This window comes from Malus sylvestris, chromosome 6, assembly GCF_916048215.2.
Source record: "Malus sylvestris chromosome 6, drMalSylv7.2, whole genome shotgun sequence".
Lineage (NCBI taxonomy): Eukaryota > Viridiplantae > Streptophyta > Magnoliopsida > Rosales > Rosaceae > Malus > Malus sylvestris.
In genome coordinates, this window is record NC_062265.1 from 7407026 (window position 1) to 7423991 (window position 16966).

Sequence of the window (16966 nt, forward strand, 5' to 3'; positions counted from 1 at the left end):
GCCTTACGGTGCAAGGTTTCTCTCAAAACGTCCTGTGATTGATAGTAGCATTATGAAATGTGGTTAGTATTTCTCCATGGGGATATAAATACGGAGATTTACGTGTAAGTTCCAGAAGAATTACATGGACTGGTTCAAATAGTTCCAAACCACGGAACACCCTCTTAACTAGTTTTGAGGCATTCACTTACAGATTGAAAAATCCGACGGATGTGGTATACCCGTCTAAGTGATTATTTGATCAGTCAAGGATATGAATTATGCCTTTGCGTGTTAAACTATGAAGTCTTATTCCAAATTGCTAGAGTTACAGTTTATGTCTTTAACACGAATCTCACTAAGACTCTGGAAGAGCTTGAGAAAACTGCCTTGCACCTGAAGATGGAATTTGAGATAAAGGATCTTGGGAAAACTCACTTATGCCTTGACCTGAAGTTAAAGCATTGTTCTGATGATATTTTGGTCTACCAGTTGAACTACACCCCGAATATGTCACCTTTAAGTATACCTTTGATCGTCCACACGTTATGTGCAAATGAGACCCTTGAAGAGGTTATGGAATCCGAAATTCCATATCTAAAAGTTTAACTTTGCGCTTCGTTGTACTTAGCTCATTGTATTTAGACAGGACATCTCCTTCGTTGTTGATCTTGGTAAAGATGCAGCACCGCGCCTACACGCAACCACTGAATTGGTATTAAAGACGTACCCTGAAGGTATTACGTGGGCAAATCCCAACATATTTTGAGCGGATTTAACCCCCCTGATCCTCGAAATGATGCTTGCCTTATTTGTTATGCTGACGTTGGTTACTTATCAAACTCGCACAAGGCAAAATCCCCGAATGGTTATGTCTTTACCGTTAGAGATATCGCAATATCTTGGAGGTCCACAATATGAGCCTAGCTGCGAAATCTTCGAATCGTTCCAAGACTCACCTTACTTCACTATGCCACAAGTGAGACATGGTTAGAAGTTCTTGTTGAGCATATTCGAAGTACTTCCTATATTTTCATTCATCGTTGAGTCTCAACGACGATCCATGAAGATTATGCCACATGTATCAACCCGACCAAGCCATGATACATCAACGAAGTCAACGCCAAGACAAATTGCGTCTACATCTACATCAGCAAAGCATAAGGATATTGAAGTCATACCGATCCCAGACAACCTTGCCGACCTCTACACGATGTCACTGCCGAAGTCAACCTTCTAGAAGCTTGTCCGAGGAATTGGTATGCCTAACTACTCATATGCAATGCTTGTAGTTCTCATTTGGAAGTTATGTCAAACTCAGGGAGAGTATCCAGAAGTATACTCACTTGATCTTAATGTACTCTTTTTCCCTACGATTAGGAGCATTTTTCCCACTGGGTTTTTGCTACCTAACTAGGTTTTAACGAGGCACCCATCCTAGGCTGATCATACCCTTGAGAGCTCTTCTACTTGCGTCCAAAAGACGTATAGTTTTGACTTAATGCAACTTCTCACTTTTCTCCTTAGACTATGGGGTTTTCTCCCATCTTGGGTTTTACCATAGCGAGGTTTTGTGAGTTTTACTTTTTATGCATTCTTCCATTGATTTGAGACTCGCATTTGCCCATTATGCCGACAACTTCATCAACTGTACTTACTTCATCAATAAAGACTTGATGTGCCATTTACTTGAGTATTTACACACTCAAGGGGGAGTGTTGCAGTCCTATTTAGAATAGGAATGTGATTGTGTAAATCCTAGGAAATATGAGAATGTATCTTATATTCCTATTAGGATTAGATTACCTATTAAATGTTGTAATCCTAAAGGGAAAGGTTTTACCCTTCCTACTACTATAAATAAAGGTACAATGGGGTGAGATAACACACACCCACAATTACACATCTCTCTATTCTTCTCTCTATTGCCGCACCCCCTCTCTCTCTAAGGCCTCCATAATTGTTCAGTAAATTATGTCTACAACAAAAGAAAGAAAGAAAGAATTAACCCTAATATGCGATCAAATAAACTGTTGATAAAGAATAAAAAAAAAACTTAGAGATTTTTGGTTGCTTCTATGATAAGAGTTGGATAAGGTGTTTTTTTGGGGTGCATAATTTTTTTTTATTTTTTATTTTTGAATAAAAGCAAGAAACATAAATGGGAAAGAGAAGAAAGTGAAGAGTCCTACGGCAAAATATAAAGGGAAAATTTGGGAAGAAAAAAATGCAACATGGGTGGTACATCGATATTTTTATATTAGGGGGGAGGGGAAATTCTGCTAAGTTACACAATGGGCAATCTAATTTAATATTGAATTCGCTATCCACGAGATTTGAACCTATGATCTCTCATTTCCAAGTGAAAAAGAATATCATCAGACCGTAGTACTGAGTGACAATTGATCTATGTATATTAATTAGTAGGAAAATAATTATGAGAATGTTAAATATAAAAGAATGGTAAAACATTATATCTAAGACTTGCTGATAGGAGCATATTTATGCGACTTAGTTGGCTTGTTCTTGTTCATTTATGTCGTGTTTCCTTAGTTATTTTAATGTTTAAAGTCATTTTCGTGTGTTTTCAGATTTTATGGACAAAGTAGGCAAGAAGATGCATTTTGGAGGCCTTTGGAGCATGTTTTGGGCTTGGAATGGATAGCAAATGCATGGGCCAAGTGGATGGACGAATTTGAGAACTAAAGAGGCCAAGAATATGAAGAATTATGGTCCAAAAGATGAAGAAAACAGCCCAAAAATCTGTCACCCCAACTTGCATTCCTTGCCATGCAAACCATATAGAATTCCCTTTGGATTCCATGTCATGCTTGATCACTCTTGTCCCCTACATAATTTCTAATTTCATGCTTCAATTCATTTAATTATTACACTCAATTGCTTAATACCTCATGTTCCCTTCACTAATTAGATTTTAGACAACATTTACATCCATTACATGCACCAATTGATGCTCCATCATTCACATTTGGAATCCAATGCCATGTGCAACACATGTTGTTGCACCTTTGACCCATTTTTTGACACATTTCACCTCCCTTTCCATCTCTATGCAATGTACACAATCATTCATGCTCCCTAGCTACAACACCACTCCATTTTACCCTTCACACTTTGCATTATTACTTCATTTTCACCCTTGGACCATTGCACACCACACACATAAATTGCCATGCATTTCATCCTTAACCTAACCTGAGTTTCTAAGGTTTTTGGGGCCTATAAATACATGTTTACACCCCTTGGCCAAAGGACAATCCCCCATATTCATCATTTTATCACAAAAATTCGTCCATACACACCCTAGGAAGCAAAACACCCCAAAAACACCATTCTAGTGCCTAGAAAACATAACAGCCACTCCACCTTCTTCCACCCTCTTTGCCTAGTTCTCCACCACCCTCCAACCATCAAACACTCCTCCACACTCACCCTAAACCCTTCCATACCATTCCCCATCCATTCTACATCATAAAACTACCCAAAATCTGTCCATAACCCAATCTGCCGCAAGCAAGGGAAAGGAGGAATCTTGGATGCACTTGCTACCAAGTTGGAGCATTTTAGGTGTTTTCTTTCCTTTGATTTTAATGTCTAATTTTATGTATCTTTGCTTTGTGAGTATGAGGAACTAAACCCCTCTTAGTTAGGGGGTGATTCGAAACCATGTTCATACTTGCAATATGATTTGATTACATCCAGTTGTGATTCATAAGTTGTGAATTCAATTTACTTATCCGATCGTATAAAAAATGATTTGTGTATGTTGGTTGAGAGTGCACGCTTAATTTTCATGCATGAATTTAACGCTAGAATATAAGGGAGTTTCACCTAATCGTTATGAACTTATATTCACAAGTAGTGAAGGTTGCTAGTCACAATCACGTTAAGTAAATTCTTGGCATAAGTTTCATGCAAATCATAGTAACGAGTGCCTCGTCAATGCTTATGTTTTTCATAGAACTTAATGATTCTTGCTTGTATCTCTATTATGCAATTCATGTAGGGAACTTGTAGGGAATGTTTTGGGTTGTCGTATGCAATCATCCAATCCAATAACTTGTGGAAAAACTGAGGGTTAATTAGTGCAATTCACGGTTAATTTGGGGCGTTGAGTATTCATAGCTTATCGAAAAGCAACTGGAAATCGTTTTGTATGCAAGTGTGACATATGTGGAGAAGAACCTCCTAGCTAATCTTCCATCCATAAGTTTCATTCAAATTCACTTATAATCTGTTTTGTTTTACAAAGTTGTTTTGTTTTCAAATTCATTAAAACCAAAATCCCCCTTTTACGTTATTGTTTCAAAGTGTTTAATTTCTGTTTTGGTTGTGTGTTAGAGTGTTTTGATTCACCCAAATTTGTCTAAGAATTTGTTTACTTTGTTCTTGTCTTAATTTAATTATTTTCGTCAAAAATCAACCCCATCTTATTTCTTTGAGTCATATTAATTAGAACTTGTCTTAGATTATGTTTTTAAGTGTTTTAGTTCATTAGAAAAACCAAAATTTGTCCAAGTTTGTGTGAGAGTCCCAAAATTGCCCAGATTGTGTTTTTAAGGTAGTTTTGAGTGTTTAGGGGCTGTTTTGAGTCTTTTTGTTTATCTTAGTATTTTAAAGTATAGTTTTGCATTCTTTGAGTCTAGTTTAGTGTTTTAAACTTTGTTTTTACGTTTTCAAGTCAGTTTCCAAGTGATTTAGCAATCCCTCCTAATCCCCGGCCTAGAACGATCCCTACTTAAATACTTTACTACAATTGATAAAAAGAGGGTTTAATTTGTGTGCTTATATATTTCGCATCAAATTTTGGCGCCGTTGCCGGGGATTAGCAACTTTGCTAATCTCTTGGATTGTTTTCTTTCGAATTATTGTATTTTGTTTAAGTTTCTGTTTAAGTTGCTGATTTGTTTTGTTTTCTTTGTTTTTAGGTACTAGTTTATGACCCGTAGCTCACAACCTGTTCGTGAGCATATCTCCGACTTTGACGGTGATTTTGAGAGGACTTTGACAAGGAAAAAGAAATTGCAAGAGTCTAATCCTCCTAGTCCCGAGCCTGAATTAGAAGAGCAAGAAGTTGAGGTTGAAGAGAAGCCCACGGCACAAGTGGGTGGAGAAGAGCAAGGTATAACCATGGACAACCGTACGCTCAAGGAGCTTGCCGCCTCGGGTTTGGATAATGCCGCACCATTGTGTATCCAATATCCCATGGCTGCTCAAGGTAAAACTGAAGATTTCGAGTTAAAGTCAAGTTTGCTCCACCACATTCCAAAGTTCCATGGGCTGTCCATGGAGGATCCGAACAAACATTTGAAAGAATTTGAAGTGGTGTGTTCAAGCATGACTCCGGTTAACGTCCACGGAAGTATTTTGAAGATGAAGGCTTTTCCATTCTCTTTAATGGACAAAGCCAAGGATTGGTTATACGAGTTGGCTCCCGGTACAGTTACATCTTGGGAAAGTATGAAGAGGGCGTTTCTGGAGAAGTTTTTCCCAACTTCTTGCATCATTCTTCTTCGTAAAAAAATAAGTGGAATTCAACAAGATGAAGGTGAGTCTTTTCCTACATATTATGAACGATTTAAATCACTTGTTGCTTCTTGTCCACAGCATCAGATGAAGGAGGAATTGCTTTTGCAATACTTCTACGAAGGGCTCCTACCACTAGAACGTCAAATGCTCGATGCCTCGGCAGGTGGAGCATTGGTAGAGAAAACACCCATGGCTGCAAAAATCTTGATTGCTAATCGAGCATTGAACGCTCAACAATACGAGGGTGTAGGCCAAAGAGGACCCTTACGGCAACAAGTGCATGAGGTAAGTTCCACTTCCAATATTCAATCTCAGTTAGCTAATCTTACTTCTATTATTTCACAGATGGCCGAGGGAATGAAGATTCAAGGACCCATGGTGTGTGGCGTATGTTCTATCCAAGGACATGCTTCCGAAAAGTGTCCTCAACTCATCGAGAATGGTGGATGGGAAAGTGCTAATGCCATTGGGTTTCAAAGCCAAAATCAGCCAAGACATGATCCATACTCCAACACGTATAATACGGGGTGGAGAGACCATCCAAACTTCAAATGGAGAGAGCCACAACAAGCCCAACCACAAGGAGGCTTTAGGCAACAACCCCCGGGCTTCTACAACAACCCATACGCAACCCTTCAAGTCCAACCACAATCTGCCCCAAATAATTCAGGTAATGCTTTGGATAATAATACACTTGTTAAGTTACTAACCACTTTGACTAATGGGCAGGAAAATCAAAACAAAAGAGTGGACCAACTAGAGAAACAAATGGGGCAGATTGCCGACGTTGTTGGGCAAATTAGAGACCAAGGAAGGCTTCCTAGTTCTACCATTCCAAACCCGAAGGGAGGCTTTGAAAGTGCAAAGGCCATACTCTTGAGAAGTGGAAAAGAGATTGGGGCAGGTTCTTCATCAAAAACAGGTCACAAAGAGGATGAAAAACTTCAATTTGAGGAGGAGGAAGCATGCCCACCCACGGCAAAGGTGGACACGCCTATCCCGCAAGTGTCCATGGCCCCTAAACCTTCAAATCTGTCCAATAAGGGTAAGAATGTGTTAAATTCAATTCCTACTAATGTTTTTCCTTTGAATGTCCCATTTCCTAGCAGATTTTTGCAATCAAAGAACGAAGAGGAGGAAAAAGATGTTCTAGAGACGTTTAGAAAGGTGCAAGTCAACATTCCCCTCCTTGATGCCATAAAGCAAATCCCGAAGTATGCCAAGTGTTTAAAGAAGCTTTGTACAACAAAGAAATGTGTCCGGGAGAAAGAGGTGGTACATGTAAGTGAGAATGTCTCCGCCATCTTGCAACATAAACTACCCCCCAAATGCAAAGATCCGGGAAGTTTTACAATTCCGTGTGTCATTGGTAATACCCGTTTCAAATCTGCCATGCTTGATTTAGGTGCTTCTATAAATGTTATGCCATATTCCATTTATGCATCTATGAACTTAGGAGCATTGAAAAATGATAGTGTAATCATACAATTGGCCGATAGATCTAACGCCTATCCAAAGGGAGTTTTGGAAGACGTTTTAGTGCAGGTTGATCATTTAATCTTCCCAGCGGATTTCTATGTTCTCGAAATGGATGAATCAGACCATGCCCCTTCATTGCCCATCCTCCTTGGAAGGCCATTCATGAAAACGGCTCAAACGAAGATTGATGTGGCCAAAGGATTAGTAACTATGGCATTTTGTGGTGACATGATTAGTTTTAAAATTTCTGAATCCATTGAGTCTCCTAATGTTGTTCATTCTTGTTGTGCCATTGATAAAATAGAAAATATAGGACCGGACCATTCAGCACTAGGCACAAAGGATGCATCAAGAACCATGCAAGACGAGGGAATTGGAGTGGCGCACAAGGACCATACGGCCACTGCTCTCAAAATGCTCAAATTGGCCGAACGCACCATGGGGAAGAATGTTCACATTGCTGCCACTTCATCACAACACATAGGTAAGCCACCTAATCCAAATCCAATTTCCATTAAAGTTGATAGGTGGTTCCCTTCTTTAGTGCAGGTACCCAAGCAAATCCCCGATGGTGGGTGTATGAACATGAACCTTAGGCAACACAACGCACCCATCAACAAACATCACTATCCATTTCCGTTCAAGGATGTAATCTATGAGAACTTTGTTGAGCATGTTGTGGAGGACATTCCCTTGCATGCCGTGGGCTCCAGTGGGGAGTAATTGTGTTCATCGTTCGGCTGGAAGACGTTAAAGCAAGCGTTTTAAGGGAGGCAACCCATTTATTCTGCTTGATTGTCAATTTTATTACTTGTTTAATTATTTTTTGTTGTGATTTTCTATTTTGAAACATTAACAAATATGCAAAGGATTTTAACATTAAACTTCGTGGAAATGAACAGCAAACTGGGAAATAAAGAAACATAGCATAATACAAGAGGGAGCCTTCACAAAGGCTGCTTGGGAGAGGTCGCAGTAGTCGGCGGAGTTGCAGTAGTCGGCGGAGTCTCAGCAGTCGGTGGGGCCACGGAAGGAGGAGGTATCGGAGGTTGATCAGTTGGAGCTTCACTACGCGGTGCCGCCCCAGAAGACGAAGGCAGATGCGGTTGGAACAAACCCACAAACCTCCGGTGATCAAGTAAAATCTGACCATCATTTTCCTGCAGCTGGTCAATTTTCCTCTTCATGTTTGTGGCATAATTGTGTGCAAGCTTGTGCAATTGTTTATTTTCATGCTTGAGTCCTCTAATCTCCTCTTTGAGACTCTGTATTTCAGCCACCAACGATTCAACGTGACGGGTTCGAGCAAATAGGCGTTGGGCCATGTTGGACACAGAACCCGCACACTGCACGCTAAGAGCCAGAGACTCCTTAACCGCCAATTCATCAGACCGTCTAGCGAGCAGTCTGTTATCTCTGGGGGTGACAAGGTTTCGGGCCACCACCGCAGCGGTCATGTCATTTTTCATCACCGAATCCCCAACGGTGAGAGGACCAGTAGAGGATATGAGGGACGGGCGCCATATGTTGTATAGAGAAGGAGGGGCTGCTCCTTTATCAAGGTTCAAGTCAAAACGACGGTCGGAAGGGCCAGACATTTTTCAAAGGTGTTAAAGAAAGAGGAGATCGGACAAGTCAAGATCGTAGAAGTGCAAAAAGGGAGTTTTTACAGGCAGAAATTCAAGTGTGCTTTGAACGTCCTGCATACCTCTATAAAAATCAGCACGCGATGGGATTTCAGAAATCGAAGAAGCCATTCGGAGATCGAAGAGGCGCCAGCTTTCTCAAAAGTTGGGCTTGCTCACAAACCACCAATTCCAGATACCGAAGAGTGTCAACTGTCTCAGCCTCGTCAGCACCCATCACACGCAACTCAGCTTTGCGAAAATCACGGGCAGTCTGTCGAAGCACCGATTCCAACCATCTGTCTCTCTCAGCCTCGTCAGCACTTGTCACATGCAATCTTTGCCCTCAACGAAGCTCAGAACTCAAAGCGTAAATTCCGGATATTAAAGAGGCCTCTGCTTTATTGAGACGTGTCAGCATCTGTCAATTTGCACATCTGCGTTGCGTATATCACGCGCAATCTGTTGAAAATTTTTGGAGAAGCGGAATGCACGTGAAAACTACTATTAAATTATCCCAGGCTTGCCGACACGAGTAATGGAACAATGCCTTCTCAGCCATTAAGAAAATTCTATAAATGTTGAACTTCAAAGTGAAGCAGTCTCACCCAACTTTCAGCCTCACTTAACCCTTCATCCTCTCTGAAATGGCTTTCCAACAAACCCTCTCAAGTCACTCTGTATTTTTCATCCCCTGGGATACCCCTGCAAACAACCCATCCAAAGCATAAGTATTTCATATCATAAGGGTTGAGAGCAAGAGTATCTCATATCATGCTTTCTCCCTGTCCTTTCTCCAGCCAGCTCTTGCTCTCGGGTACTCATCATCTTATGCTTTCTCTTTGTCTCTCACTTATAAGGGAAGTAAAGATGATACCTCGAAGCATGTGGAGACAACGTGCTGATTCATCCTCAACTAGGGACAAGGAGAAAGAAAGCAAGAGGTGGGCACTTGGAAAGATTGAAGAAAGAAACAGACCAACACCTCTCCCTCGTGCCTGCCCGTTGTGCAGAAGAAACAAGCAGAGAAGAATGCAGCTTGCACAATCATCCCAGCGGAAGGAGTCTGAGATGAAGAACTAGAGAAGCTGCCACATCTGCTTGGAGAACAAATAAGGAATTGCAACATCGCCAAAGAGAAATGCTTCGCCGTACAATTCCAATCCAGTTCAAGATCAAAGCTGTGGAAAGTCAACAAGATCAACTATCTCTAAAACCAGATTTGCGTTCTTAAACTCTACTCTGTCTGGTTTTTACTTTGCCATATTTGTCATGTTTATTTGTCGTTTATTATTTGCTTGTTTTTGGTTGAGTATATGCTTGAAACATTGAGGACAATGTTTGATTTAAATGTGGGGGGGTAACCATTGTTTTACATGAAATTCATAGAAATTTATCACCCATTACTTCTAGTGTTGTTCCTTGTTGTTTTAAGTATTTTTTAAGCTGTTTTGGAGTGTTTCAGTGTGTTTTGACATAAAAATCCGAAAATTCATAAAAATTTGAAAAATTGTTTTTGAAAATCCAAAAAAGAGTTGTTTTTGTGCGCTTATTTGTGTCTTAGGGTACCTTCCAACACAATGATAAGGATTCGGTTTGTAATTGCATGACTGTTAAAGAGAGTTATAAACATGGATGAAAGTTTGATTTACTCTTTATTTATGCGTGGTTGTGGTTATAACTTATGAAATCACATGTAATCATAAAAGAAAAAAAAAATTAGTTTTTGTAACATGCTTGAAGGAAAGAACTCAAACTAACGCTACAACCTTGTGAGACTTGAGCTTAAACGTTTATTTGGAGAGTTAAAATCTATGCATTCTTGTTTTCTAAAGTCGTTGCATGATCTCATTATTCTTTGCTTGGTTATTACTTAGAAGGCGTTTCATCATTTAGTTCCAAATGCTAGAACTCATGCCTATTTCATTCAAAGCATGCTATTGATTTGCATAAAACATATTCAAGATGAAGTTGTGTAGTTACCACCACCAAAGCCAAACTGCCATGTATCCCATATCGTTATATGTTTAAGTTAACCCCATTGAGCCTTGATAGCCTACATTCTTTGTTAAACCACATTATCCTTACCTAGCCTAGTTTAGGACCATCCATACCCTTGTTCTTGAAGCATAGTAAAGCATGATTCAAATTGAATTTCTTTTGATTAATGTATGGCAGAAAACAAGTGTGGGGGAAGTGTGAGTTATTATGCTTGTTGAAAAGAAAAGAAGAGTTGAAAAAAAAAAAAATGCGAAAAAGAGTTTTAAAGTGCTGCTTGTTGAAGAAAGGGTCCAAAACATAGAATTCGGCCCTAAATATTGTTTGAATTTTCCCTTCGTTTCTAAAAGCTGATTTCTGCAATCTAAGTGAATTCTAAGTTTCAATTTCATTACTTTACTTGCTATTGCTTTAAGAACGATTGTTATCCTTATCCGTCATTTGTTAGCCATCACCCCAAGCCCCGTTACAACCCTTAACTTCATCTTGAGTGTCATGCGTTTCAATATGTGGAGTTTGAAATTGATATGAGCATATGGTGTCACTGGTTCTCGCATCTAAGTAGTAGCATTCCATTCATGAGATCATATCTAAACATGCTTATTAACTCCAGAAATTGCTTTCTTTGTGATACATATATGTGAGCGTTCGTTTTCATATCTACATCAATCTTCTCACATATAACTAGTATAGGGTGTGTAGTTAGAAAATCTGAGTGAAAATTGAGTGCATATCTTGTAAGGAATTGAGTGATTTCTCTAAGGCATGTTACTACATCAAAAACATTGTTTTAATCGATTAATTGTGAACAAGTAAGTAGTGACTATGATTAAGTACATGTTTAAGTGTGAAGATGATTCAAATCTATGGGGATAATGATTTTTAACATGTCATATGCATTGGAATCCCTGAGGCAAATGTTGGAAGGTTTAGGTTGTATTTTATTTGTTTTGTTTTGTTTCGTTTTATTTCTTTGTTTGCTCGAGGACTAGCAAAAGCTAAGTGTGGGGGAATTTGATAGGAGCATATTTATGCGACTTAGTTGGCTTGTTCTTGTGCATTTATGTCGTGTTTCCTTAGTTATTTTAATGTTTAAAGTCATTTTCGTGTGTTTTCAGATTTTATGGACAAAGTAGGCAAGAAGATGCATTTTGGAGGCCTTTGGAGCATATTTCGGGCTTGGAATGGATAGCAAATGCATGGGCCAAGTGGATGGACGAATTTGAGAACTAAAGAGGCCAAGAATATGAAGAATTATGGTCCAAAAGATGAAGAAAACAGCCCAAAAATCTGTCACCCCAACTTGCATTCCTTGCCATGCAAACCACATAGAATTCCCTTTGGATTCCATGCCATGCTTGATCACTCTTGTCCCCTACATAATTTCTAATTTCATGCTTCAATTCATTTAATTATTACACTCAATTGCTTAATACCTCATGTTCCCTTCACTCATTAGATTTTAGACAACATTTACATCCATTACATGCACCAATTGATGCTCCATCATTCACATTTGGAATCCAATGCCATGTGCAACACATGTTGTTGCACCTTTAACCCATTTTTTGACACATTTCACCTCCATTTCCATCTCTATGCAATGTACACAATCATTCATGCTCCCTAGCTACAACACCACTCCATTTTACCCTTCACACTTTGCATCATTACTTCATTTTCACCCTTGGACCATTGCACACCACACACACAAATTGCCATGCATTTCATCCTTAACCTAACCTGATTTTCTAAGGTTTTTGGGGCCTATAAATACATGTTTACACCCCTTGGCCAAAGGACAATCCCCCATATTCATCATTTTATCACAAAAATTCGTCCATACACACCCTAGGAAGCAAAACACCCCAAAAACACCATTCTAGTGCCTAGAAAACATAACAGCCACTCCACCTTCTTCCACCCTCTTTGCCTAGTTCTCCACCACCCTCCAACCATCAAACACTCCTCCACACTCACCCTAAACCCTTCCATACCATTCCCCATCCATTCTACATCATAAAACTACCCAAAATATGTCCATAACCCAATCTGCCGCAAGCAAGGGAAAGGAGGAATCTTGGATGCACTTGCTACCAAGTTGGAGCATTTTAGGTATTTTCTTTCCTTTGATTTTAATGTCTAATTTTATGTATCTTTGCTTTGTGAGTATGAGGAACTAAACCCCTCTTAGTTAGGGGGTGATTCGAAACCATGTTCATACTTGCAATATGATTTGATTACATCCAGTTGTGATTCATAAGTTGTGAATTCAATTTACTTATCCGATCGTATAAAAAATGATTTGTGTATGTTGGTTGAGAGTGCACGCTTAATTTTCATGCATGAATTTAACGCTAGAATATAAGGGAGTTTCACCTAATCGTTATAAACTTATATTCACAAGTAGTGAAAGTTGCTAGTCACAATCACGTTAAGTAAATTCTTGGCATAAGTTTCATGCAAATCATAGTAACGAGTGCCTCGTCAATGCTTATGTTTTTCATAGAACTTAATGATTCTTGCTTGTATCTCTATTATGCAATTCATGTAGGGAACTTGTAGGGAATGTTTTGGGTTGTCGTATGCAATCATCCAATCCAATAACTTGTGGAAAAACTGAGGGTTAATTAGTGCAATTCACGGTTAATTTGGGGCGTTGAGTATTCATAGCTTATCGAAAAGCAACTGGAAATCGTTTTGTATGCAAGTGTGACATATGTGGAGAAGAACCTCCTAGCTAATCTTCCATCCATAAGTTTCATTCAAATTCACTTATAATCTATTTTGTTTTACAAAGTTGTTTTGTTTTCAAATTCATTAAAACCAAAATCCCCCTTTTACTTTATTGTTTTAAAGTGTTTAATTTCTGTTTTGGTTGTGTGTTAGAGTGTTTTGATTCACCCAAATTTGTCTAAGAATTTGTTTACTTTGTTCTTGTCTTAATTTAATTATTTTCGTAAAAAATCAACCCCATCTTATTTCTTTGAGTCATATTAATTAGAACTTGTCTTAGATTATGTTTTTAAGTGTTTTAGTTCATTAGAAAAACCAAAATTTGTCCAAGTTTGTGTGAGAGTCCCAAAATTGCCCAGATTGTGTTTTTTAAGGTAGTTTTGAGTGTTTAGGGGCTGTTTTGAGTCTTTTTGTTTATCTTAGTATTTTAAAGTATAGTTTTGCATTCTTTGAGTCTAGTTTAGTGTTTTAAACTTTGTTTTTACGTTTTCAAGTCAGTTTCCAAGTGATTTAGCAATCCCTCCTAATCCCCGGCCTAGAACGATCCCTACTTACATACTTTACTACAATTGATAAAAAGAGGGTTTAATTTGTGTGCTTATATATTTCGCATCACTTGCAATGTGATGGGTTTTAAGTGGATTGTAATGTCACTTAGCATGCACCCTCACATGTAATAAATTTTCAAGTCTAACATATGGAAAGCTAGGGGTGGATTTTTTTGCCAAATTACCGTGCCAACTGAATTGCCAACCGTACCATACCGATTTTGTGCCAAATTTTTTGTACCAATCGGTAATGGTACGGTATTGTACCGTACCGAAATTTCATGGTACGGTCTTGGTAATGGATACCATTACAAGGTTCTAAAAGTCGCTAGGCGCTAGTCGGGTGGCGGGCTGGGGCCTAGCGCCTAGGCAGCTAGGCGGGAACCTAGGCGGACTAGGCGGATTTAAGTAAATCTATCATATTTCAGGTAAATAAGTGTCTGCTTCTACTTGAAATATATATAATTTCATCATAAACTATAAAATAGAATGCATATATATTATGAAGTATTGGAACATAATGAAAACATGTGAAATAAGGATATAATGTTTGTTCATTCAAGTATGCAACAAGTCTCTTACAATTTATTGGAAAAAAAAAAAACAAAATGCAAAATGAAAGTTATGTATTTTCTGTCTAAGTGAGTTGCAACCTAGGTGGGTCTAGGCGGGCTAGGCGGGTGCCTAGGTGGTCTAGGCGGTGGGCTAGGGCCTAGGCATTAATCGGGGCGGTGGGCTGGGGCCTAGCGCCTAGGTGGGGCCTAGGCGGCGCTAGGCGGGGATTTTTAGAACAGTGCCATTACCACGGTATTACCGTACCATACCAAAAATACAATATAATATGTCATTTATAAATTATATAATAGATAATTATATAACACATATTTATAATATTCCAATAATTTGAAAATAAAACCCTACTTATATTAGTATTGTTGTTGTTGACTTTGATCTCTTGAAATTGTGGAAATCAAACAAAAAGAGTTCCTAATTCTTTCACAAATAGCCAAAATATCTTTGTAACCCCCACTTCTATTGTTGCTAGTGAAAATGCATTTAGCCTTAGGATGACGGTTGTGGACCCTTTTAGGGTATCCTTGACTCCTAAAATAATGGAAGCACTAGTGCGTAGTAGTGGTTGGCTTAGGGCAGATGAAGTAAACTTCTACAAGGAATCAACGAAAGATATGCTTCAATTTTACAAGGAAATAGAAGAAGAGAAAACAAGAAAGATATGCTTTATTTTTTTTAGTAAATTTGTTATTAAATGGTTTTCAACTTTAATTCTTCTTGCTACTAATTAATATGTTTTCTTTGTTTGTAATGTAGACTTGACACAAACTCAATCTTCTACAAGTTCAATGTCTCCTCCAAAAGCTTCGACATCTCAAGCTTGAATAACTGATCAATGAATTCTCCTTTTTGAAGTTTACTTCCAATTTTCATTTGGTTTGAAACTTTAATTTCTATTTGGATTGTTAACTTCTATTTGTTTTGGTTCGTAACTTCTATTTGGATTATAAACTTAATTTTCATGATGAATCTTGATGCATCATTTGAATTATTATGTGTGTGAATTGTGAATGATGAATTTAATCTATAATGTATGAGATAAAGGTAAAAAAAAAAAAAAAGTTTTGCCCTTGAATTGGGTTAAAAAAACAAAAACAGATTTTGTCCCGAAACAAAATGGCAATTACCATTGCCATACCATGCCAACCAAACTTTTGGCAATACCGAACTTTGGTATACCGAAAGTTTGGTATGGTAATGGTAATAGATTTTACCAAACCAAAAGTTTGGTACGGTAATTGGTACAAGGGTTTTGGTACGATAACCGTACCAAACTCACCCCTATGGAAAACACAAGTTGGGTGACATGGAGAACGTGTGGCAATTGAGCTTCACACAACACACATTGGACAATGTGCTCTGATACCATAAAAAAAAAGTTGTGTTTTTACGATAAAACTAATCGTTAATATAACAAGTAACCCAACTGCTTAAACACATACAAAATCTTTTCTTTTTATGATGAAATACCACAACAAAAGGTTTAATTTCTAAATAACAGGAGAGCCGCTTTGTTTTTTTTCTTTTTTTTTTTTTTGTATTCGACCAGGTCTTAATTATTTGAGTTTAAAGAAAACTTAGAAAAGTCAAATGATTCTCGTGACTTTGACTCTGGAGCAGGATAAGGTAATGGGTTTTCTTTAACAATGAGACTTCTTTGTTTGAAAATAGTGTACAAATCAAGTTTTCGCTACGGATTAATCAACGGTTAAATTTCTAATTATTCTTTGACAACAAAAAAAAAAATCTAATTATTTAAAAACTTTTTAGTTAAAATAGTCTCTAAAATTGACATAATTTCTTACTTTAGTCTGTGATAATTAAAATCGATAGAAGTGGTTTCTGAGCTTATCCACCGTAAATCATTTTGGTCATTATGTAAAAAATCTGTCAATATCCTCATTAAGTGGAGAGGTTGGTTCGACAAAAATACCTTTAAAAAGGTGATTACGTGAAAATTTAATGAGGATAATGACAAATTTTTCATGGAATGACCAAAATAATTTACATGAGACAAACACAGGATCACTTTTATCAATTTTCATTTTTAGAGACCAAAATAAAGAGTTATATCCATCATAACCATTTTAACTAAAAAACCATTACCCAAATTATTTCTCCTGAATCATGAGGTTTTGGGATATGAGAGGAAGCAATGTTCTCCTTCTAACAGCCATTGAAGTGAACCCTATATATATATGAAAAGATTAATTATATCATTGCGCCACATATGGACATTAGTATTCTTATTCCATTTTTTGTCGCACTCTTTACTCTTTACTAGAGGATTTTTCTCTCTAAATTCATGGGTTTCTTAGAAAGAAAATGAAGAAAGAAGTTGCAGAAGAAGTTGAGGAATCAATTCATATGGAAATGGTGTCAAATTGTCAATCTTTAGATCTAACGTCCTAAGTGGAATGTCATGTAATCAAATTTGGAGGTAGGTATAAGCTTCGACCGATATGTCAATCCTATGTG

At 38.0% G+C, this 16966-nt stretch overlaps 1 long non-coding RNA gene across 1 annotated transcript; it reads left to right on the forward strand.

Annotated features, from left to right (window-relative positions):
* Positions 1 to 11766: 11766 nt before the first annotated feature.
* Positions 11767 to 15518, forward strand: LOC126625055 (uncharacterized). Its single transcript, XR_007624314.1, has 2 exons — positions 11767 to 12746; positions 15245 to 15518. It is a non-coding gene; the product is annotated as an uncharacterized LOC126625055 (long non-coding RNA).
* Positions 15519 to 16966: the final 1448 nt, after the last annotated feature.